Below are 25,613 nucleotides of genomic sequence, written 5' to 3' on the forward strand. Positions count from 1 at the left end.
GCTCGGACCAGGTTCTGTTACCCAGAATCCTTTGCAAACCTCAAAATTTGGCTAAAAAAACACATGTTCCTCACATTTCTGTGGCAGAAAGTTCTGGAATCTGAGAGGAGCCACAAATTTCCTTCCACCCAGCGTTCCCCCACGTCTCCCGATCAAAATGATACCTCACTTGTGTGGGTAGGCCTAGCGCCCGCGACAGGATATGCCCCAAAACACAACGTGGACATATCACAGAAAACAGAGCTGTTTTTAGCAAAGTGACTACCTGTAGATTTTGGCCTCTAGCTCAGCCGCCACCTAGGGAAACCTACCAAACCTGTGCATTTCTGAAAACTAGAGACCTAGGGGAATCCAAGGAGGGGTGACTTGCGGGGCTCGGACCAGGTTCTGTTACCCAGAATCCTTTGCAAATCTCAAAATTTGGCTAAAAAAACACATGTTCCTCACATTTCTGTGGCAGAAAGTTCTGGAATCTGAGAGGAGCCACAAATTTCCTTCCACCCAGCGTTCCCCCACGTCTCCCGATAAAAATGATACCTCACTTGTGTGGGTAGGCCTAGCGCCCGCGACAGGATATGCCCCAAAACACAACGTGGACATATCACAGAAAACAGAGCTGTTTTTAGCAAAGTGACTACCTGTAGATTTTGGCCTCTAGCTCAGCCGGCACCTAGGGAAACCTACCAAACCTGTGCATTTCTGAAAACTAGAGACCTAGGGGAATCCAAGGAGGGGTGACTTGTGTGGCTCGGACCAGGTTCTGTTACCCAGAATCCTTTGCAAACCTCAAAATTTGGCTAAAAAAACACATGTTCCTCACATTTCTGTGGCAGAAAGTTCTGGAATCTGAGAGGAGCCACAAATTTCCTTCCACCCAGCGTTCCCCCACGTCTCCCGATCAAAATGATACTTCACTTGTGTGGGTAGGCCTAGCGCCCGCGACAGGATATGCCCCAAAACACAACGTGGACATATCACAGAAAACAGAGCTGTTTTTAGCAAAGTGACTACCTGTAGATTTTGGCCTCTAGCTCAGCCGCCACCTAGGGAAACCTACCAAACCTGTGCATTTCTGAAAACTAGAGACCTAGGGGAATCCAAGGAGGGGTGACTTGCGGGGCTCGGACCAGGTTCTGTTACCCAGAATCCTTTGCAAACCTCAAAATTTGGCTAAAAAAACACATGTTCCTCACATTTCTGTGGCAGAAAGTTCTGGAATCTGAGAGGAGCCACAAATTTCCTTCCACCCAGCGTTCCCCCACGTCTCCCGATAAAAATGATACCTCACTTGTGTGGGTAGGCCTAGCGCCCGCGACAGGATATGCCCCCAAACAAAACGTGGACATATCACAGAAAACAGAGCTGTTTTTAGCAAAGTGACTACCTGTAGATTTTGGCCTCTAGCTCAGCCGCCACCTAGGGAAACCTACCAAACCTGTGCATTTCTGAAAACTAGAGACCTAGGGGAATCCAAGGAGGGGTGACTTGCGGGGCTCGGACCAGGTTCTGTTACCCAGAATCCTTTGCAAATCTCAAAATTTGGCTAAAAAAACACATGTTCCTCACATTTCTGTGGCAGAAAGTTCTGGAATCTGAGAGGAGCCACAAATTTCCTTCCACCCAGCGTTCCCCCACGTCTCCCGATAAAAATGATACCTCACTTGTGTGGGTAGGCCTAGCACCCGCGACAGGATATGCCCCAAAAAACAACGTGGACATATCACAGAAAACAGAGCTGTTTTTAGCAAAGTGACTACCTGTAGATTTTGGCCTCTAGCTCAGCCGCCACCTAGGGAAACCTACCAAACCTGTGCATTTCTGAAAACTAGAGACCTAGGGGAATCCAAGGAGGGGTGACTTGCGGGGCTCGGACCAGGTTCTGTTACCCAGAATCCTTTGCAAACCTCAAAATTTGGCTAAAAAAACACATATTCCTCACATTTCTGTGGCAGAAAGTTCTGGAATCTGAGAGGAGCCACAAATTTCCTTCCACCCAGCGTTCCCCCACGTCTCCCGATAAAAATGATACCTCACTTGTGTGGGTAGGCCTAGCGCCCGCGACAGGATATGCCCCAAAACACAACGTGGACATATCACAGAAAACAGAGCTGTTTTTAGCAAAGTGACTACCTGTAGATTTTGGCCTCTAGCTCAGCCGCCACCTAGGGACACCTACCAAACCTGTGCATTTCTGAAAACTAGAGACCTAGGGGAATCCAAGGAGGGGTGACTTGCGGGGCTCGGACCAGGTTCTGTTACCCAGAATCCTTTGCAAATCTCAAAATTTGGCTAAAAAAACACATGTTCCTCACATTTCTGTGGCAGAAAGTTCTGGAATCTGAGAGGAGCCACAAATTTCCTTCCACCCAGCGTTCCCCCACGTCTCCCGATCAAAATGATACCTCACTTGTGTGGGTAGGCCTAGCGCCCGCGACAGGATATGCCCCAAAACACAACGTGGACACATCACAGAAAACAGAGCTGTTTTTAGCAAAGTGACTACCTGTAGATTTTGGCCTCTAGCTCAGCCGGCACCTAGGGAAACCTACCAAACCTGTGCATTTCTGAAAACTAGAGACCTAGGGGAATCCAAGGAGGGGTGACTTGTGTGGCTCGGACCAGGTTCTGTTACCCAGAATCCTTTGCAAACCTCAAAATTTGGCTAAAAAAACACATGTTCCTCACATTTCTGTGGCAGAAAGTTCTGGAATCTGAGAGGAGCCACAAATTTCCTTCCACCCAGCGTTCCCCCACGTCTCCCGATCAAAATGATACCTCACTTGTGTGGGTAGGCCTAGCGCCCGCGACAGGATATGCCCCAAAACACAACGTGGACACATCACAGAAAACAGAGCTGTTTTTAGCAAAGTGACTACCTGTAGATTTTGGCCTCTAGCTCAGCCGGCACCTAGGGAAACCTACCAAACCTGTGCATTTCTGAAAACTAGAGACCTAGGGGAATCCAAGGAGGGGTGACTTGTGTGGCTCGGACCAGGTTCTGTTACCCAGAATCCTTTGCAAACCTCAAAATTTGGCTAAAAAAAAACACATGTTCCTCACATTTCTGTGGCAGAAAGTTCTGGAATCTGAGAGGAGCCACAAATTTCCTTCCACCCAGCGTTCCCCCACGTCTCCCGATCAAAATGATACCTCACTTGTGTGGGTAGGCCTAGCACCCGCGACAGGATATGCCCCAAAACACAACGTGGACACATCACAGAAAACAGAGCTGTTTTTAGCAAAGTGACTACCTGGAGATTTTGGCCTCTAGCTCAGCCGCCACCTAGGGAAACCTACCAAACCTGTGCATTTCTGAAAACTAGAGACCTAGGGGAATCCAAGGAGGGGTGACTTGCGGGGCTCGGACCAGGTTCTGTTACCCAGAATCCTTTGCAAATCTCAAAATTTGGCTAAAAAAACACATGTTCCTCACATTTCTGTGGCAGAAAGTTCTGGAATCTGAGAGGAGCCACAAATTTCCTTCCACCCAGCGTTCCCCCACGTCTCCCGATAAAAATGATACCTCACTTGTGTGGGTAGGCCTAGCGCCCGCGACAGGATATGCCCCAAAACACAACGTGGACATATCACAGAAAACAGAGCTGTTTTTAGCAAAGTGACTACCTGTAGATTTTGGCCTCTAGCTCAGCCGCCACCTAGGGAAACCTACCAAACCTGTGCATTTCTGAAAACTAGAGACCTAGGGGAATCCAAGGAGGGGTGACTTGCGGGGCTCGGACCAGGTTCTGTTACCCAGAATCCTTTGCAAATCTCAAAATTTGGCTAAAAAAAAACATGTTCCTCACATTTCTGTGGCAGAAAGTTCTGGAATCTGAGAGGAGCCACAAATTTCCTTCCACCCAGCGTTCCCCCACGTCTCCCGATCAAAATGATACCTCACTTGTGTGGGTAGGCCTAGCGCCCGCGACAGGATATGCCCCAAAACACAACGTGGACATATCACAGAAAACAGAGCTGTTTTTAGCAAAGTGACTACCTGTAGATTTTGGCCTCTAGCTCAGCCGGCACCTAGGGAAACCTACCAAACCTGTGCATTTCTGAAAACTAGAGACCTAGGGGAATCCAAGGAGGGGTGACTTGCGGGGCTCGGACCAGGTTCTGTTACCCAGAATCCTTTGCAAACCTCAAAATTTGGCTAAAAAAACACATGTTCCTCACATTTCTGTGGCAGAAAGTTCTGGAATCTGAGAGGAGCCACAAATTTCCTTCCACCCAGCGTTCCCCCACGTCTCCCGATAAAAATGATACCTCACTTGTGTGGGTAGGCCTAGCGCCCGCGACAGGATATGCCCCCAAACAAAACGTGGACATATCACAGAAAACAGAGCTGTTTTTAGCAAAGTGACTACCTGTAGATTTTGGCCTCTAGCTCAGCCGCCACCTAGGGAAACCTACCAAACCTGTGCATTTCTGAAAACTAGAGACCTAGGGGAATCCAAGGAGGGGTGACTTGCGGGGCTCGGACCAGGTTCTGTTACCCAGAATCCTTTGCAAATCTCAAAATTTGGCTAAAAAAACACATGTTCCTCACATTTCTGTGGCAGAAAGTTCTGGAATCTGAGAGGAGCCACAAATTTCCTTCCACCCAGCGTTCCCCCACGTCTCCCGATAAAAATGATACCTCACTTGTGTGGGTAGGCCTAGCACCCGCGACAGGATATGCCCCAAAAAACAACGTGGACATATCACAGAAAACAGAGCTGTTTTTAGCAAAGTGACTACCTGTAGATTTTGGCCTCTAGCTCAGCCGCCACCTAGGGAAACCTACCAAACCTGTGCATTTCTGAAAACTAGAGACCTAGGGGAATCCAAGGAGGGGTGACTTGCGGGGCTCGGACCAGGTTCTGTTACCCAGAATCCTTTGCAAACCTCAAAATTTGGCTAAAAAAACACATATTCCTCACATTTCTGTGGCAGAAAGTTCTGGAATCTGAGAGGAGCCACAAATTTCCTTCCACCCAGCGTTCCCCCACGTCTCCCGATAAAAATGATACCTCACTTGTGTGGGTAGGCCTAGCGCCCGCGACAGGATATGCCCCAAAACACAACGTGGACATATCACAGAAAACAGAGCTGTTTTTAGCAAAGTGACTACCTGTAGATTTTGGCCTCTAGCTCAGCCGGCACCTAGGGAAACCTACCAAACCTGTGCATTTCTGAAAACTAGAGACCTAGGGGAATCCAAGGAGGGGTGACTTGTGTGGCTCGGACCAGGTTCTGTTACCCAGAATCCTTTGCAAACCTCAAAATTTGGCTAAAAAAACACATGTTCCTCACATTTCTGTGGCAGAAAGTTCTGGAATCTGAGAGGAGCCACAAATTTCCTTCCACCCAGCGTTCCCCCACGTCTCCCGATCAAAATGATACCTCACTTGTGTGGGTAGGCCTAGCGCCCGCGACAGGATATGCCCCAAAACACAACGTGGACACATCACAGAAAACAGAGCTGTTTTTAGCAAAGTGACTACCTGTAGATTTTGGCCTCTAGCTCAGCCGGCACCTAGGGAAACCTACCAAACCTGTGCATTTCTGAAAACTAGAGACCTAGGGGAATCCAAGGAGGGGTGACTTGTGTGGCTCGGACCAGGTTCTGTTACCCAGAATCCTTTGCAAACCTCAAAATTTGGCTAAAAAAACACATGTTCCTCACATTTCTGTGGCAGAAAGTTCTGGAATCTGAGAGGAGCCACAAATTTCCTTCCACCCAGCGTTCCCCCACGTCTCCCGATCAAAATGATACCTCACTTGTGTGGGTAGGCCTAGCGCCCGCGACAGGATATGCCCCAAAACACAACGTGGACACATCACAGAAAACAGAGCTGTTTTTAGCAAAGTGACTACCTGGAGATTTTGGCCTCTAGCTCAGCCGCCACCTAGGGAAACCTACCAAACCTGTACATTTCTGAAAACTAGAGACCTAGGGGAATCCAAGGAGGGGTGACTTGTGTGGCTCGGACCAGGTTCTGTTACCCAGAATCCTTTGCAAACCTCAAAATTTGGCTAAAAAAACACATGTCCCTCACATTTCTGTGGCAGAAAGTTCTGGAATCTGAGAGGAGCTACAAATTTCCTTCCACCCAGCGTTCCCCCAAGTCTCCTGATAAAAATGATACCTCACTTGCGTGGGTAGGCCTAGCGCCGGCGACAGGAAACACCCCAAAGCGCAACGTGGACACATCCTAAATTTTGGAAAAAAACAGAGGTGTTTTTTGCAAAGTGCCTACCTGTAGATTTTGGCCTCTAGCTCAGCCGGCACCTAGGGAAACCTACCAAACCTGTGCATTTCTGAAAACTAGAGACCTAGGGGAATCCAAGGAGGGGTGACTTGCAGGGCTCGGACCAGGTTCTGTTACCCAGAATCCTTTGCAAACCTCAAAATTTGGCTAAAAAAACACATGTCCCTCACATTTCTGTGGCAGAAAGTTCTGGAATCTGAGAGGAGCTACAAATTTCCTTCCACCCAGCGTTCCCCCAAGTCTCCCGATAAAAATGATACCTCACTTGCGTGGGTAGGCCTAGCGCCGGCGACAGGAAACACCCCAAAGCGCAACGTGGACACATCCTAAATTTTGGAAAAAAACAGAGGTGTTTTTTGCGAAGTGCCTACCTGTAGATTTTGGCCTCTAGCTCAGCCGGCACCTAGGGAAACCTACCAAACCTGTGCATTTCTGAAAACTAGAGACCTAGGGGAATCCAAGGAGGGGTGACTTGCGGGGCTCGGACCAGGTTCTGTTACCCAGAATCCTTTGCAAACCTCAAAATTTGGCTAAAAATACACATGTTACTCACATTTCTGTGGCAGAAAGTTCTGGATCTGAGAGGAGCCACAAATTTCCTTCTACCCAGCGTTCCCCCAAGTCTCCCGATAAAAATGATACCTCACTTGTGTGGGTAGGACTAGCGCCCACGAAAGGAAAGGGCCCAAAACACAACGTGGACACATCACATTTTTTTATAAAAAGCAGTGCCTACCTGTGGATTTTGGCCTATAGCTCAGCCGACACCTGAGGAAACCTAGCAAACCAGTGCATTTGTGAAAACTAGAAACCCAGGGGAATCCAAGATGGGGTGACTTGCGGGGCTCTGACCAGGTTATGTTACCCAGAATCCTTTGCAAACATCAAAATTTGGCCCAAAAAACACTTTTTCCTCTCATTTCGGTGACAGAAAGTTCTGGAATCTGAGAGGAGCCACAAATTTCCTTCCACCCAGCGTTCCCCTAAGTCTCTCGATAAAAATGGTACATCACTTCTGTGGGTAGGCCTAGCGCCCACAAAAGGAAATGGCCCAAAACACAACGTGGACACAACATATTTTTTCACAGAAAACAGAGGTGTTTTTTGCAAGGTGCCTACCTGTGGTGTTTGGCCTGCAGCTCACCCGGCCCCGGGGGGGGGGGGGCAGAAATGCCCTAAAATAAATTTGCCCCCCCAAACCCCACCCTCCCCCGCCGGGAGTGACCCTTGCCTACGGGGTCGCTCCCCCTGCGTGACATTGGCACCAAAAAACAAATCCCCGGTGCCTAGTGGTTTCTGCCCCCTTGGGGGCAGGTTGACCTAAACTCAGCCAATCTGCCCCCAAGGGGGGCAGAAATGGCCTAAATACAATTTGTCCCCCAGGGGAGCGACTTTTGCCTGATGGGTCGCTCCCCATCTCTAAAAAAAAAAAACAAAGAAAAAAAAAAAGAAAAAAAAGAAAAATTCCCCTGGCGCCTAGAGGTTTCTGCTCCCCCCCCCCGGGGGCAGATCGGCCTAATAATAGGCCGATCTGCCCCCCGGGGGGGCAGAAATGGCCTAAAATAAATTTGCCCCCCCAACACCCACCCCCCCCCCGGGAGCGACCCTTGCCTACGGGGTCGCTCCCCCTGCGTGACATTGGCGCCAAAAAACAAATCCCCGGTGCCTAGTGGTTTCTGCCCCCTTGGGGGCAGGTTGACCTAAACTCAGCCAATCTGCCCCCAAGGGGGGCAGAAATGGCCTAAATACAATTTGTCCCCCAGGGGAGCGACTTTTGCCTGATGGGTCGCTCCCCATCTCTAAAAAAAGAAACAAAAAAAAAAAAAAGAAAAGAAAAAAAAAATTGCCCTGGTGCCTAGAGTGTTCTGCCCCCCCCCCCCGGGGGGGCAGAAATGGCCTAAAATAAATTTGCCCCCCCAACCCCCCCCCGGGAGCGACCCTTGCCTACGGGGTCGCTCCCCCTGCGTGACATTGGCGCCAAAAAACAAATCCCCGGTGCCTAGTGGTTTCTACCCCCTTGGGGGCAGATTGACCTAAAATTGGCCAATCTGCCCCCAGGGGGGCAGAAATGGTCTAAATACAATTTGCCCCCCCAGGGGAGCGACCCTTGCCTGATGGGTCACTCCCCATCTCTAAAAAAAGAAACAACAACAAAAAAAAACACAAAAAAAAAATTGCCCTGGCGCCTAGAGTGTTCTGCCCCCCCCCCGGGGGCAGTTCGGCCTAATAATAGGCCGATCTGTCCCCCGGGGGGACAGAAATGGCCTAAAATAAATTTGCCCCCCCAACCCCCACCCCCCCCCCCCCCGGAGCGACCCTTGCCTACGAGGTCGCTCCCCCTGCGTGACATTGGTGCCAAAAAACAAATCCCCGGTGCCTAGTGGTTTCTGCCCCCTTGGGGGCAGATTGACCTAAAATTGGCCAATCTGCCCCCAGGGGGGCAGAAATGGTCTAAATACAATTTGCCCCCCCCAGGGGAGCGACCCTTGCCTGATGGGTCGCTCCCCATCTCTAAAAAAAGAAACAACAAAAAAAAAAACACAAAAAAAAAATTTCCCTGGCGCCTAGAGTGTTCTGCCCCCCCCCGGGGGCAGTTCGGCCTAATAATAGGCCGATCTGTCCCCCGGGGGGGCAGAAATGGCCTAAAATAAATTTGCCCCTCCAACCCCCCCCCCCCGGGAGCGACCCTTGCCTACGGGGTCGCTCCCCCTGCGTGACATTGGCGCCAAAAAACAAATCCCCGGTGCCTAGTGGTTTCTGCCCCCTTGGGGGCAGATTGACCTAAAATTGGCCAATCTGCCCCCAGGGGGGCAGAAATGGTCTAAATACAATTTGCCCCCCCAGGGGAGCGACCCTTGCCTGATGGGTCGCTCCCCATCTCTAAAAAAAGAAACAACAAAAAAAAAAACACAAAAAAAAAATTGCCCTGGCGCCTAGAGTGTTCTGCCCCCCCCCGGGGGCAGTTCGGCCTAATAATAGGCCGATCTGTCCCCCGGGGGGGCAGAAATGGCCTAAAATAAATTTGCCCCCCCAACCCCCAACACCCCCCCGGGAGCGACCCTTGCCTACGGGGTCGCTCCCCCTGCGTGACATTGGCGCCAAAAAACAAATCCCCGGTGCCTAGTGGTTTCTGCCCCCTTGGGGGCAGATTGACCTAAAATTGGCCAATCTGCCCCCAGGGGGGCAGAAATGGTCTAAATACAATTTGCCCCCCCAGGGGAGCGACCCTTGCCTGATGGGTCGCTCCCCATCTCTAAAAAAAGAAACAACAAAAAAAAAAAAACACAAAAAAAAAATTGCCCTGGCGCCTAGAGTGTTCTGCCCCCCCCCGGGGGCAGTTTGGCCTAATAATAGGCCGATCTGTCCCCCGGGGGGGCAGAAATGGCCTAAAATAAATTTGCCCCCCCAACACCCCCCCCCCCCCGGGAGCGACCCTTGCCTACGGGGTCGCTCCCCCTGCGTGACATTGGCGCCAAAAAACAAATCCCCGGTGCCTAGTGGTTTCTGCCCCCTTGGGGGCAGATTGACCTAAAATTGGCCAATCTGCCCCCAGGGGGGCAGAAATGGTCTAAATACAATTTGCCCCCCAGGGGAGCGACCCTTGCCTGATGGGTCGCTCCCCATCTCTAAAAAAAAAAAAAAGAACAAAAAAAAAAAACACAAAAAAAAAATTTGCCCTGGCGCCTAGAGGTTTCTTCCCCCCCTGGGGGCAGATCGGCCTAATAATAGGCCGATCTGCCCCCTGGGGGGGCAGAAAAGGCCTTCCCAAAAAATTGCCCCCCCTGGGAGCGACCCTTGCCAAAGGGGTCGCTTTGTTGCGTGACATTCGCGCGCAAAAACAAACTCCCTGGTGTCTAATGGTTTCTGCCCCCCTTGGGGGCAGATTGGCCTTATCAAAATAGGCCAATCTGCCCCCAAGGGGGGCAGAAATGGCCTAAATATATATTGCCCCGTAGGGGAGCGACCCTTGCCTAAGGGATCGCTCCCCACCTAAAAAAAAAGAATTTGTCACAAAAAAAAAAAAAAAAAAAAAAATGGTCCCTGGTGCCTAGAGGTTTCTGCCCCCCCTGGGGGCAGATCGGCCTAATAATAGGCCAATCTGCCCCCAGGGGGGGCAGAAAAGGCCTTCCTAAAAAAATGCCCCCCTGGGAGCGACCCTTGCCCAAGGGGTTGCTCCCTTTTGCCAATTTCAAGAATGAAAAAAAAAATCCCTGGTGTCTAGTGGGGTTTCAAAAGCCGGATTGCAAGCAATCCGGCTTTTGAAACCTGTGAGAGACTTCAAAGGGAAGGAAATACATTTCCTTCCCTTTGAAGCCTCTCGGGGCCTCTCCCATGGGATTGAAAAAGAAATGCAAAAGCATTTCTTTTTCAATCGCGCTGGAAGCTCTGCTTCTAGCGCGATGGGGGAGACCCTGTGACCAATCAGCGCGCGCTCGCGCGCTGACGTCACAGGGGGTTTGGGGGGGTCGGGGGTGGGAGGGGAAGGGCTTCCCCTTCCATCCCTGACTTGGGGGGGTGGGGGGGAACCCCACAGAGGGAGCGAGAGCGCTCCCTCTGGGCTCTGTGCACAGGACGTAATGGTTACGTCCTGGGCACAGCAGCACTGTGCCTCAGGACGTAACCATTACGTCCTGGGCACAGAAGGGGTTAAAAATACCCAGATGAAAAATGAAAAAATGATTACAGGGACATTATAGTTAGGTTGACGATTTACCCACACAAAACCATGGAAGTTCAGCAGTTATAGTTATAGTTATATTAAAAAACGATAACTCTTGGTCTGAATTTAATTAATGGCACAAGTTATAGTTTCTTCAGATAAATATAAGTATAGCTATAACTGGTGTGTTTTTGTGTGGGTTAAACATCAACCTAACTATAACATCCCTATAATCTTTGTTTTTTCAATTAATTTATATGTTTTTTTAACATAAAGTAATATATTATTACAGTACATTAATAGAACCACTGCTGCTCAAGCCTTTTGGACATGCATGTCGGGGTTGGCCGCAGGGCCTCGCCTGTGGCCACAACCTGAGCCAACCCACCTGCATGCACCCAACCCCATGCTGTGCACAGCATTTGCCCATGAACTGGTGTGTAAGTGGTGAGGTTTTTTTTTTCAATTGGGCATAGGATACACAGATCCATTGTGGATTTACACTAGGTTTCGTGCTGTGTTTTGGAGTTGTTTAAATAATATTTATGTATACCTAGAGATGCAGATTCACACACCAAGGACAATGCCATGGTTGGCTGGCTGCAACCTGGGAGAAAAGTTGTAGCCAGCATTTTGTCAATTGAGACAAGGTTCCGGGGGGGGGGTGAAGATAAAATAGGATGAAAGCAGTCAGGATAGAGGTATCCGTACCCATGGAACTGATAGAGGAGTCTCTGAGGGAGGAAACAACTGTCCAAAAATCTTTTTTGGGGTGCACAAGAATCCACAGATTAACGGGTCCACCACAGCCCTCAGCATGGCCCCCATGTGAATCTGCGATAGGCCTGTGGATCCAGAGCCCAGGTAAAAAAAAATAGCCCCACTCATAGACCCATTCAGACACTCATACACCCACTCACAGACACACAAAACCACTAACACACCCACACAGCCACTCACACACCAACTCACAGACACACTGAACTGCTCACAAACCCACTCACAGGCCCACACAGCCATTCATACAGTCACTCAGGCACCTGCTCACAGACCCACAAAACCACTACCATACCCACTCACACAGCCACACACCCACTAACACCCACTCACACACCCAGAAAACCACTATCATACCTGTTCACCCACCCACTCACTCACTTATACACCCACACAACCATACACACACCCACTCATTCACCCATGCTGCAACTCACACACCAACTTACACACGCATATAACCACTCACACACCCAATCAAAGGTCCACACAGCCACTCACATACCCACTCATAGACACACAAACCCACACACCCACCCACTCACATAGGCACTCATACACCCACTCACACACCCACTTATACACCCACACAACAGTCACAAGCCCACTCTCACACCCACACAGCCACTCACACATCCACTCACAGAACCACAAAACCACTCACACAACCACTCATAAACCCACACAGCAACTCATACACTCACACACCCAATTACATGCACACACAACCACACACATCCAGTCACACACCCAAACAGCTACTCACACATCCACTCGCATACCCACTCACAGACCCACAGCATTGGTGTGGCTGCATATGGCCAACCCTCCACCATGCATGCCCAAAGGATGTGCACAGCATGGGGTTGGCTGCATGCAGGGGGCTGGCTGCAGGGCCTGGCCGCGCAGGTGGTGGTTGAGGTAACGTGTGGTAATTAAATATTACTTTACGTTAAAAAACCCTAGAAATTAACTGAGAAAACCCATTAGGTTTAGATTTTACACACACAAAACCATAGAAATTTAGCAGTTCTAGTTATACTTGGCTCAAGGAACTATAACTCGTGTCCTAACGTAACTATCACTGGCGCCCTCACCATGCACTGCTAATCAACCCACATATTGCATCAGTCATGGCATTTTGCATGACATCATTGATAATATCACTGCAACATTCTCAATAAAATTATTGATGAGAAAACTGTGCATGGTGTGGGCACAAATTATAGTTAGCTTAGCGTACCAGTTATAGTTTCTTGAGATAATTATAATTACAACTGATGAATTTCTATGGTTTTGTGTGTGTAACATCTGAGCCTAACTATAACATCTCTGTAACCTTTGTTTTTTTTAGTGAATATATATATATATATTTATATATATATATATATATATATATATATATATATATATATATACACATATATGTGTGTGTCTCTTTCTCTCGCTATATATATATATATATTTATATGTGTATAAATATATATATATATATATATATATATCTATATATATATATATATATATGTATATATATCTACATGTATTCCCTACTTGCAGTTGCCAGTAGGTAGTTATAGTTAGAACCATGTTTCCATAGGAAAAGCGTTTTTGACTTGCCTATATCTTTGGCACTGTTTGAGGAATCTTCATGAAATGTTTCTGAAAAAGTGTTGCAGTGATTCTTGTTGCGCACAAAACGTTTCGGGGTGATCCGTCAAGAGGGAGCAAGAAGAAGGGGCTAAAAAACATTGAATTTCCATGATAAATCCAATAGGATTCTTTACACATGACTACAGGCCACACTACTGGATGTAATTACACCAAATTTGGCAGATTTGCTTATTTGGTGTAAATCCGTTCAGTAGTTTTTGAGAAATGTAGGGAACTTCAAATTTGTATATCTCTGGCTGCAAAGTATTTGTGAACAAAGACGAGCTTGTGCAAGGAAATGCACAGCTCTGATTGGCTGCCAACACTTCAAACCACGAAGTGTTGGCAGCCATCTTGGGACTGGGCTTGAGTCGAGTCCCAGTCAAAAAGTGAAAATAAAATAAAAGTGGCCAGGGTAGAGCCACCTGTCCCTTTAGCACTGATGGGAGGGGGTCCCCCAGACGGACACCCCCAGATCAAAAACATTTTTTAAAATTATTTTTTTGCTGCAAGTTCCTCATCTCTCCAGGGCTTTCCTTAATGAAAATGCAGGGGCCCGCAGCCTCCCACTGCCCTGGGTACTGATGCCTCCCCAGTGCTTTCCTTTTAAAATATGCGCTACCCTGCTGCACTGGGGACTACCATCCCCATTAAAAGAAGAAAGGGGGTCCCTTTTGGACACCCCCAAATCCCAGTGACCACCACCCCCAGGAACTATCTAAACACTGGAGGGGTGGCGCGCAGCCCCCCTCGTGGAGCCACTGATGGCCCTGGGGACAGCCAGGGCCAGCTCCTGCTATGTTCCAGGTTTCCCACCCCGGGGCATAGCTGTTTGCTGCAGCTTGGCTGCAGCTCTGCAGCTGCAGTCACGTCAGAGCAAACAATCTGCTGTTTAACAGCGGGACATTTAAAGCAGGTCCCACTGTCAAACAGAAGAACTTTCATCTCTCGGGACAGAGATTAAATACTTCAGCAACCACGGAACCATTGTTTCACCATGCTTGGTGAAACAATGGCACTGCTGGCGAAGCCTTAAGGCTTCGCCTGCAGTGCCAGGTAGCCTGTTAGGATATTTTATTATAAGTAAAAAAATAAATAAAAAATATGTAAGGACAATGGGGAAGCCCTTGAGGGCTCCCTCACGGTCCCAGAAAGCCAATAAAGGGCTAAAAATATATATCAAAACAAAACAAAACCCCGTACTGAGCTTTGGGGGTTTGAGTGAAGCTGGACTCATTTTGTTTTTCATTTTTATTATTATACGTGCATGTGTGTGTGCGTGTGTGTGTGTGTGTGTGTGTATGCGTGCATGCGTATGCATGCGTGTGCATGTGTGTATTTCAAAATAATAGAGGCACTCAAAAGAAATGCTGGGCTCTGTTTAAATGCTGGCCTCTGTTTAAATGAAAATTAAAGCGGCATACAAAGGATGCATTTCAACCTGAAGTCCACCTTCGCTCGTTCCTGGAAAGTTGTAGAGTGATCTATCAAGCACTCAGGGGCCAATAAAAATAGGAGAGTTCCAATATATGTTTTCCCCGTCCAATTTCCAATAGGATTCTTAGGAAATGTTTTAGAAAAAAAAATCATGAAAAGAATTTCAACTGAAATGTGACCACCATTACAGGACCTTGAGGCTCAGTCACCATGTCATGAAGTTAGGAAAAAAATATGTCATAAGGGTGAAGGGTAGGGGTACCCTGACTCAAAGGTCTAAGGATGCCAGAGAGACTCCTCCTGAGGCCAAATAAAAAGTGTTTTTAAGCTGCAGGCCCCACAATACTCCTATGGGCCCTTTGAGGGCATGTGAGGCATCACAGAACTCTCTCAGGTCCCTGTAATGCCCTCCTTTGTGGGCCTGCAGTAGTACCACGAAAAAAATATTTACTAAGCTCAGTCAACTAATCTCTAACTTTATGATAAATAAATTACAAAAACCCTAGAAATTAACTGAAAAAGCTAAGATTAAAGTGATAATACAGTTGGTGTTAGGCTTTGCCACTCACCTGCGATGCACTGGATCTCAGCAGGAATGATCCGATTCCCCCAAACCCCTTTGTGCACAACTCTCAGTATGGTCTGCAATCTCACACTGCCAGTTGTCCCAAAAAGGGGTTGGGAAAAGAGAAAGAAAGAAACTCTCAGCTATTCTTGATCGGAATATGATGTGACTCTGGGTTGGGGATGTGATCTCCTTTTTTCATGTCTTTTCAGCTCTTTTCTAAAGGCAATAAACATAACAAATCTGTAGTGACACTAAGGGGGTCATTCTGACCCTGGCGGTCATCGACCGCCAGGGTCGACGACCACGGAAGCACCGCCAACAGGCTGGCGGTGCTTCTTTTGCTATTCCGACCGCGGCTGTAAAGCCGCGGTCGCCCAGCCCGGTCCGGCGGTTTCCCGCCGGATTTCCCCCGGCTGGGAGAATCCTCCATGGCGGCGCTGCTTGCAGCGCCGCCATGGGGATTCCGACCCCCTTCCCGCCAGCCTGTTTCTGGCGGTTTTCACCGCCAGAAACAGGATGGCGGGAACGGGTGTCGTGGGGCCCCTGGGGGCCCCTGCACTGCCCATGCCACTGGCATGGGCAGTGCAGTGGCCCCCTAACAGGGCCCCAGCAGGATTTTCACTGTCTGCTTTGCAGACAGTGAAAATCGCAACGGGTGCAACTGCACCCGTCGCACCCCTGCAACACCACTGGCTCCTTTCGGAGCCGGCTTCAATGTTGCAGGGCCTTTCCCGCTGGGCCGGCGGGTGCTCTTTTGGCGGTCGCCCGCCGGCCCAGCGGGAAAGTCGAAATGGCCCCCGCGGTCTTTCGACGGGGGAAGTTTGGCGGGCGGCAACCGCCGCCCGCCAAACTCAGAATGACCCCCTAAATCTCCTTCTTGCAATTTTCTATTGGACATTAGGCTAAGGAGTTACACTCACTGTACAGGGATTTCACTAACTCTCTCAATCGTTACAAGGTGGAGATTTCTCCACTCCTGACGATTTTGTAGCAAAGACTAATTATAGTTGCAACAGTGTCTCTGGGTTCATCATGGTCTCTTAATACAATTAGTTACCATGTCTTGAACCTCACCAATGTCTCGCAGCTTGCTGTGATTGCAACAGTGTTTCTGGGTTCATTAATGTCTTTTAGTTTACTACAATTAGTTAAAATGTTTTGAGTCTCACCAATGTCTCTCAATTCACTGCTATTTGCAATGACATTTTACTTACTACTTTTTCGCAACACTGTTTTCTGTATTCCAACTTATTTTTAAGCCATAGCCAGGAATGGAGTTAAATATTTTCTGGACTTCTGTCTTGGTTCAAATAAGAATTCTGAGACTTGTTATGTTATGTTATGGTATGTTATGTCATGTGATGCTATGTTATATACTGATTTGTATAGTGCACTAGTCACCCAAGAGGATATCCAGGTGCTTGGGCATGTGTGTAGTTTTGTGGTCCCCAAGGTACTTATACAAAGAGCCAAGTCCAGCTTATTGCAGAACTCAAGAAGTGAGTAGGAGGCTCTGATGTGTAGCAGGAGGTTATTCCATGTCTTGGGCGTGATGTAAGAGAATGAGCTACCTCTGGTATTAATTTTGCAGATGCGGGCAAGGTGTGCGAGTGAGGCAGAACATAGGTGCCTAGTGGGTTGGTTAAAGTGTATGGAGCTGTTCAGGTATTCTGGCCCTGTGCTGCGTAGGGCTTTTTATGTGTGCACAAGATGTTCGAATTTGCTGCACTGGGGTACAGTGTGATAAGGGTGCGACATGGCAGGTCGAGTATGCTTATTGCAGCAGTGTCCTGGGTGGTCTCAAGTCTGTGTATCAATTGCTTGGAGATTTTGGCAAAGGGACTGTTGCTGTAGTCCAGTTTGCTGGTGATGAGTGCTTGCATGATGGTCTGTCTTTTTTCTGAGGCAATCATTTGAAGATTTTAACAGCATGCATAGGATGTGAAAAAAGGAGGTGCACACTGCATTGACCTGAGCCGTCATGTTGAACTTGTCATCCAGGATAATCCCTAGATTTCTTGTGTGGTCTGTGGGTGTGGGTGTGGGTATTGGAACTAACTTTGAAGGCCGCCTGGTGAAGACCCATGGGGAGATCCTTGTGTCTGGCCATTTAACAATCATTTAAAAATATCCAGGTCAATTGAAATGTGAATCCTAAATTTTCTCACATACTTCCCTGCTTCATGTGGCGGGATCAAAATATTATAACTTAGAAAATAAATATTATGTTTACAGTGGATAAAGAAATTGAAAGTCTACCATTGGGAGACTTTTATCACTTCCAATGTGGGATCCTCAATAGTCAAGGATAGGCAAAATCTACCTAGAATTGGCAGAATTATATTTTTCCATATAATTCCTGTCAAAAAGACCTAGACAAAAATGTTCATGACTTTTAAAAAGTTTCAGTTGATTAAACTTCCTTCACAAGTTCTCTATTTTGTTTCAAAAAGCAATGTTCTTTTGATAATACATTGTAAATAACTTGTTTAATATTTTCCCAAATGAACACAGGTAGTCTAATGGCCCAAATGTTTCCTGTAACAACCCCGCTATTCTACAATTGTGCAATAACTTACAAAGGACCTCATTATGAGTTTGACGGTCCCACCATGGGACCGCCAAACCTCCGGGAAGATGCCACAAAAGTATTACAATGTTCCCGCCGGGCTGACCATTGGGAACATTGCAATATGCATTTCTTCCGGGCTGCCCAGCGGGAACAGTGTTAGGATATTGGCCTAGGCTCCCTTAGGGGAGCCGAGACCAATATCTTAACACTCCAGCACCCTTGGAATGTACACTATCTGCAAAGCAGACAGAGTGCATTCTGACAGTGCTTGGAAGGGGGCCCCCTGCACTGCCCATGCCTTTGGCAGTGCAGAGGCACCTCTGTGGCCCTCGGCACTGGCTTTCACACAGCCTTTTCATGGTGACATCCCCACCATAAAAAAGGCTGGTGGAAAGTGGGGTTGTAATCAGCCAGGCGGTGTTGAGTTCAGTACTGCCATGGCTGATTACAAGCCCGACCGACATCACCCCATTGGGATCTATGATCTTGGCAAATGATGATGTCTTCCGATGTCAGGGGCATAGAGTAGTATTGACTCTACAGGAATTAAATGAGACACACCGGGTCGCACAAGCGTTTGATTCAAGAAGGCCGTCTCCCACTGAGTCACCACTGCCCTTCACCAATGAATTAATTGACAAAGAAAGGCTAGTCTCACCACTAGTTTTACTTCTGTTTGCTTGGCAAGAACAGCGCTTTCAACTGTTGTATTTCCTGAGACTGGTTGTGGTATTTTTGGTGGAGCTTCCACCATCGACACTTTCACCAGTGTCTCACAGCAGGTACAGCCAGGTTTCGTGTCAGGAGGATGGAGTCATTCAGAGGAAATGGCATGGCTGAGGCCTATACCACACCCAGAGCTGGTTTTAGCTGCTGCACAGACTTATATTGCTTACTTTTTTATTCCCACTTGCCTAATCCTTCACCCCCAGTCATATTACAATGTTCCCACTGGGCTGACCGGCAGGAACAGTGCTACATTATTGGTGTCGGCAAAGCAGACAATGCGCATTCCGAGGTTGCTAGGTAGAAGATTTTTGCCATAAAAATGCCTTTTTATCTATTGATGAATTAATGCAAAGATTTAGTTTACAGTCATCAGATATTTATAAATATGATCTTTTGTGTAATTCAATCCTTAAATCCTTTTCAAATGATTTTCCTCTATATGCTACCCAAGATTTAGAACCATATATTCAGCTACTTGCTCTGTCATTTCGTGCTGTATCAATATTTTATTTAAAAAAATTAAGTAATAATAAAGGGGACAGTATCAATATGTTATCTTCTTTTTGAAATATGGAACTTGGCTTATCATTAAATGAAGATAGATGGAGAATAATTTGGTTGAATAGTATCTCTGGATGGCTACCTCTTTCTCTTAACCAAACTTATGCTTTCATACTATCCTTTTGCTTAAGGACTCCTATAAGATTATTTAATGCAAAACTTTTAAACTTTCCTTATTGGTGGAATTATACTTTGACTTCAGGCTCATTATGACATATGCTTTACAAATGTAAAATTGTTTTGGAAAGAGGTATGGAAGGTCATACCAAAAATGTTGAATTTTACAGATGATCTATCATTTAATTTAGTAATTTGTAAATCCAGCTTACTTACTACCAAACTATCTGTTAGCAATAGCAAACTTCCTTTACTTGCTGCAGCTTTAAATTTAATTACTACCAATTGGAAAAATGCCTTGTTATTACCAGCTCATGCCTGGTGATCCCTGTTAATTTTTACCAGAAAAGGTGCCAGTTTGACTCTATCAATAATCCTAAATATAATTTTTTTGGGAAGCCAACTGATGATTATGGGCCTCATTATGAGTTTGGCAGTTGGACCGCCAGACCGCCATGGTGGTGGCTGAAAAAAGACCTCCATGTTGGCTGTCAGACAGACCACCATATTATAAGTTACACTGTCAGGCCCGCCAAAAGCTAGCCAAAAATCTGACCCTGTCAGGACTCTCGAAGGTGGAAAATAGGGAGGCCGACCACTGGCACTGCCAGCCCGTCAATCAACCACTGACAGTATTACAAGACAAATGTTTGCTGGCAGTCGCACATGGAGGTATTCCAGTGGTGGTGCGAAACGCATCAACACAACACCACAATGTCTGCATTTGAATACAACATAGCTGACACACATTCATATACTCAACACACCTACAACTTTATAAAACACATCCTTTAACACAATCGTTTGTATCTCCATGCCGTACACAAGTGAGATCATTGCCCAAAAACTTCACCAACCATGGATCTGGCATATACATATCCTACACCCTCAATAGACACCCACCACACACATATGCACTTATACACTCCGGGCCAGATGTAGGTATGTCCTGAATTGCGATTCGCAATTTGCAAGTCGCAATTCAGGATGCAGGATGGTGTTCCTGACACCATCTGCGACTTGCAAGGGGGTTGCAAAGGCCCACCCCATTAATATTAATGAGGTGGGTCGCAATTTGCGACCCCCTTTGACTCGCAGCACTCACAGCGATGGTGGCCTGCTAGAGACAGCAGACCACCATGTCTGTGACTGTTTTTAAATAAAGCAGTTTTTTTTTTGTAATGCAGCCCGTTTTCCTTAAAGGAAAACGAGATGCATTACAAAATGAAAAAATTAAACTTTTAAGTTTCATTTTTTCAGAGCAGGCAGTGGTCCATAGGACCACTGCCTGCTCTGAGAAAAAAAAATTCAGGCCATTCACAAAGGGGAAGGGGTCACAAAGCAATGCAGCATCGCACTGCGACTCGCAAATAGGAAGGGGAACACCTCTTCCTATTTGCGACTCGCAGTCCCGTTTTGCGAGTCGGTAACCAAGTTACTGACTCGCAAAACGGGAATTGCGCATTGCGATGTGGGGTTTTCACATCGCAAACAGCGAAATTCGCTGTTTGCGACGTTCAAAACCTATGCTACATCTGGCCCTCCATGTACTCTTCGGCACCTCCTCATTATACAACACCTAACAAGTAAATCTCATTTTTAAGTTCCTTTCCACCACCATGTCTCCACAGAAAAATCCCTATTTCACAGATGACGAGTTAAGAGTTATGGTGGATTGAGTAGAGACACAACTATTTGGAGCACAAGTCCAGCAAACTACTGTTGCTTGGAAAATGAAAATGTGGCAAATGATAATCCATAGAGTGAACTCAGTAGGCAGCTACCCATGCACAATGGACAACATCAGGAAGGGCTAGAACAACCTCAGGGGAATGTTCGTACCATTGCGTCCAGGCACCAGCTTGCGGTCCTGAAGACTGGGGGTGATCCACCACCTCCTCCACTACAACTAACATCATGGGAGGAGAAGATCTTGGCCATCCTGCATCTGGAGGGCTTGACAGGAATACCTGGGGGAGTCAAGTCAGGTAGGTCACAACAACAAAAACTGCACCAAAATGCTATGTCATGCATGCTCACTGATTCCCTCTTGCCACCGACTATGTCACCCCACTCAGCAGTCCATTGTCAACCTGTCAATAGCCCCCTGTCTGGCCTCAAACATATCAAGGAGACTCACCTGGGGAAACAACATATTTGTATAGTGGGTGTTTTACAGGGATTTAAAGCACTATAAGTCCCAGCAGACACTGTTCCACCATCACTAAAACCAGTAGAGTGTACCCTAATCAAAATCATCTTGTCTGTTTAATACTCATTGGAGTGTACCTGCCTGAGAGGATGACATCAGTATAGTGTGTGGATAGTATGGGCAATGACAGGACCGCGAAGGCCAGGAGGCACTCTGAATCTCACTACACTCAGCCACACAGTACTCTACTACTATGACCATTCTCCATCTAATCAGCCATACAACTGTGCTCACATGAGACGGTCACAACTGTATAGTGTGTGGGTAGGACAGGCAATGACTGGAATGCTAAGGCCAGGAGGCACTAGGACCCCCAGTACATTCAGCCACAACTGTGTGCTCTGCCACTATGACCATTCGCCATCTAATCAACCATACAACTGAACTCACCTGAGGGGATCACAACTGTATAGTGTCCTGAGGGAATCACAAATGTATAGTGTGTAGGTAGAACAGGCAATGACAGGAATGCAAAGGCTAGGAGGCACTGGGACCCTCGCTACACTCAGCCGCAACTGTGTGCTCTGCAACTATGACCATTCTCTATCTAATCAGCCGTACAACTGTATTCGCCTGACAGGAGAACAACTCTACAGTGTGTGGAATACAGGAATTGAAATGATCAGTACTCGTAGGAGGATCCTTTACTCACACTCCAAGCAACAGTACCCTGTACACCTGCAAAACATACCTTTACCTGAAAACCCACTAATGGTGTGTACACACCTGGGAGAGTCTAATTTAAAACCTGCATGTAGTAGAGGGAGTCACATGACTGCTGAGGCCAGGAAGCTCTGTCTACCAAATCCAATTACCCAGTCCACTCTGCAAATGGACAATTATCTCTGTTGGTATACTTGTCATGAAAGTCCACTCACCTCAGAGGACGGACAATGTGATGTGTGACTTGCCCAGGACATGCAACCCAAATGACAAGACCACTGTCCAGATGGATACAGGTCATGGTACACCCTGTGATGTGGCAACACACCCAGATCCATCTACAGCTGACATTACAAGATGTAAATAGTATAGACAGGAAGAACATCTCAAATTGTTTGGTAGGACCTTCATACACAGATCAAAGGCCCCCAAATGTGTCTGCTGTATGGCATTGGCAGCAGTCACTTCCACAATACACTGACCACGGGATGACACCTATCACACATCATCCAAGGTCCTGATAATGCCTGTATGACAAACAAATAGCTTTCAGATGACTCAAACAACATCCTGCCTAGACAATGTCCTGCCTGCACTGCTGGCAAGACATGCGTCTTTTACCATCCCTCCAACAGCTAGGGATTCCAGACAGTCTGAGGCTAGGTCACTGAACAGGAATTGGTATGTGGCTACAATGTCAGCTCAGTACAAATGACAATATGTGTACCTGTCACATGAAGGAATCAGCAAATACAATGTGAATATGTCCCTAGTCCACGGTCAATGTCAACTATTGGAGGCAGATGTCATAATACAACCACTAACATTATCTCTCCACATCAACAGGTTGTGCTGCCACTGCAACTAGGAACCGTATTACTGACACCACAGAGGAGACTGCCACTACCCCCATGGATGAAGCCCTGAGTGAAACAAACCCTCCTGGTCCGCTGGACCAGGAGGATGGTTCTGGCCCATCCAGCCAACCTGGGGAGATGACACCAGTCAGCCTCCGCCTGACCACAACGACTCCTCCCAGCCCCTGCCCTCAACAATGCAGACAGCAAGTTGCACCCAGACCTGCGTCCCTGCAACAGTCTCCAACATCTTGTGTCCTCCAGTCCAGGTTCCTGATCACAACCTTCCAATCCTGACAATGCTGGGCCTGGAACCAGTTGAAGGGGACAGGCTGCACCAAGGGCGCAGGCACGTGGGGGCTGGGTGCGCAGGAGGGATGGTGTGGCTCTGAGGCAAGAGGCTGCTGGTAATGCCCCTGTCCAGGATACCATCAGCCAGGACATGGGTGGCTACCAACTTTCCCAAGGCATGATGGGCCAAGTACTGAACAAGCTCAGGGATGGAGGGAGATGTCTCAAGTAGTGTCATACTGAGGATGACTAGCAACACAATATCACAGGTGTGTGGTCACATCAAGTGTTTTATTGTACTGTATTGCACAATAAGGTGCAAAGAATGTCTGCATATTCATAGCCCAGAACACCCCAATCATATTGAGTCAGGCCAGATAACCTATTGCTAATGTGCTTGAGACCACACCAAAAAGGGCCTTTAAGACCTTGTCCCGTTGACTAGGCAAAGAGAGTATGGGATTTTGTCTCCAGTTTGACCTTTATTACATACCAAAACCAGGCCTGACAATTTAACATACGCCATGGCACAGACAGAGGGCAGTACAACAAAGAATGAGCCCAGGCCCTTCTCATAACAATGACAAAGCACCTGGTGGATTGCAACAAACCTGCTTTAGTGTTGTGGCACAGGCACACTGGACTGCAATGAGGAAACACATTGACAGCCACTAACAGGTCATACAGGACCAATGTCATCACAATGTGAAGGTAGAATGAATGGTTTGCATGGAATGATATGTTACAAGGCCACATGATCACATGCATGAGACCATGGGACCAACACACCACGGCAAACAGGTCTATGGTGTAGCTCAGATCCCTGCCCTCCCACTGTCCAGGCAGCCTGGGCACAGGTTCTCATAGATCCCAAATCTGCAACAAACAGTCCCTGGATTAATCCATGTCTACTTCACATGTTCAACCAGAAACTGCTACCTGCCAATGACACAACTCTGATATGCCCACATGAGGATGGCATGGTGAAGAGACCTGGACGGAACAAGTGGCATACAAGGAGTTTAGGCAGGTGAAAGCATACATAAGACACACCCCTCTTTTCAAACTTCAGTTGTTTCACTGACAGTGCAATGTGACTGCTCCAAACAAAGGAGATCCTCAAGAGAGTCACATCTTCAAGCCTTATGTAAGCAATAAGGCAGCATACCTGGGCTATATGATGCATAGCATGAGATGCCCTGTCTCATTGTGACAGAGATACCTTTCCCAACAAATACTGACCCCTACAGGACCCCATGCAGTCACACTGATCACAGAACATCACATACTTACACTCAAGTGAAGTACTGATTGATGAGATCTGCCCGCATGTCTCTACCTTTATCCTCTTCACTGTCATCCTCACTTGGCATTTCAGGAGGCCCACCCGGTGGCACTGCTAATTCCCCCTCATCAGGGATATATGGATTGTTTCTCCTCAGGCCAAGGGTGTAGAGCATGCAGCAGGCCACAATGATCTGACACACTTTTGCAGCTGAGTAGAGAAGAACTCCACCTGTCTTGTCAATGGCCCAGAATCTTGTCTTCAGGAGCCCAAAAGCCTGCTCCATGACATGCTGTGTTCTTCCATGTGCTTTGCTGAAGTGGACTTCCCCTGGTATAGTTGGGTTCCTCACTGGTGTCAACAACCAGGAACGGTTTGGGTATGCAGAGTCCCCTGTAAGAGAATATGACACATGTGCAACCATAAGTCCAAAACATCGTCTTACAGCAGCAGACATAGCACATGACACATGCTGCTTACCAACTAGCCAGGTCCTCTCTGGGTACAATTGTGTCATCAGCTGTGGAATCACCCTGTTCTGCATGATGAAGGCATCATGGCCAGCTTGGGAAATGTAGAGGTCCGCCACACAAACTACTTGGACATTGATGGAAAGGTAGTTCTTCCTGTTACAATAGACCTATTAATTGCCATGCGGTGGAACCAAGGCTAGATGGGTACTATCAATATCTCCCACAACATGTGGAATGTGGGTGCCAAAATATAGAACTTTGCCTTCACATGGCCAAATTCTTCACGTTGAGGAAACCAGATGTAGTTGTACAGGTGTTTCAACATTGCTTAGAGAACATCCTTCAAGACTCGCCTGAACATAGTCTGGGACATCGCAGCAGTTAGGGCCACTGTATTTTGGAAAGACCCTGTGGCCAGGACGTTTAACCCTGACATGACCTGTGCAATGGCTGGTGTGCTATTTGGATGACGAATGGCTGGTATCACATTTGACTCCTACT

Source organism: Pleurodeles waltl, chromosome 11, assembly GCF_031143425.1.
Source record: "Pleurodeles waltl isolate 20211129_DDA chromosome 11, aPleWal1.hap1.20221129, whole genome shotgun sequence".
Lineage (NCBI taxonomy): Eukaryota > Metazoa > Chordata > Amphibia > Caudata > Salamandridae > Pleurodeles > Pleurodeles waltl.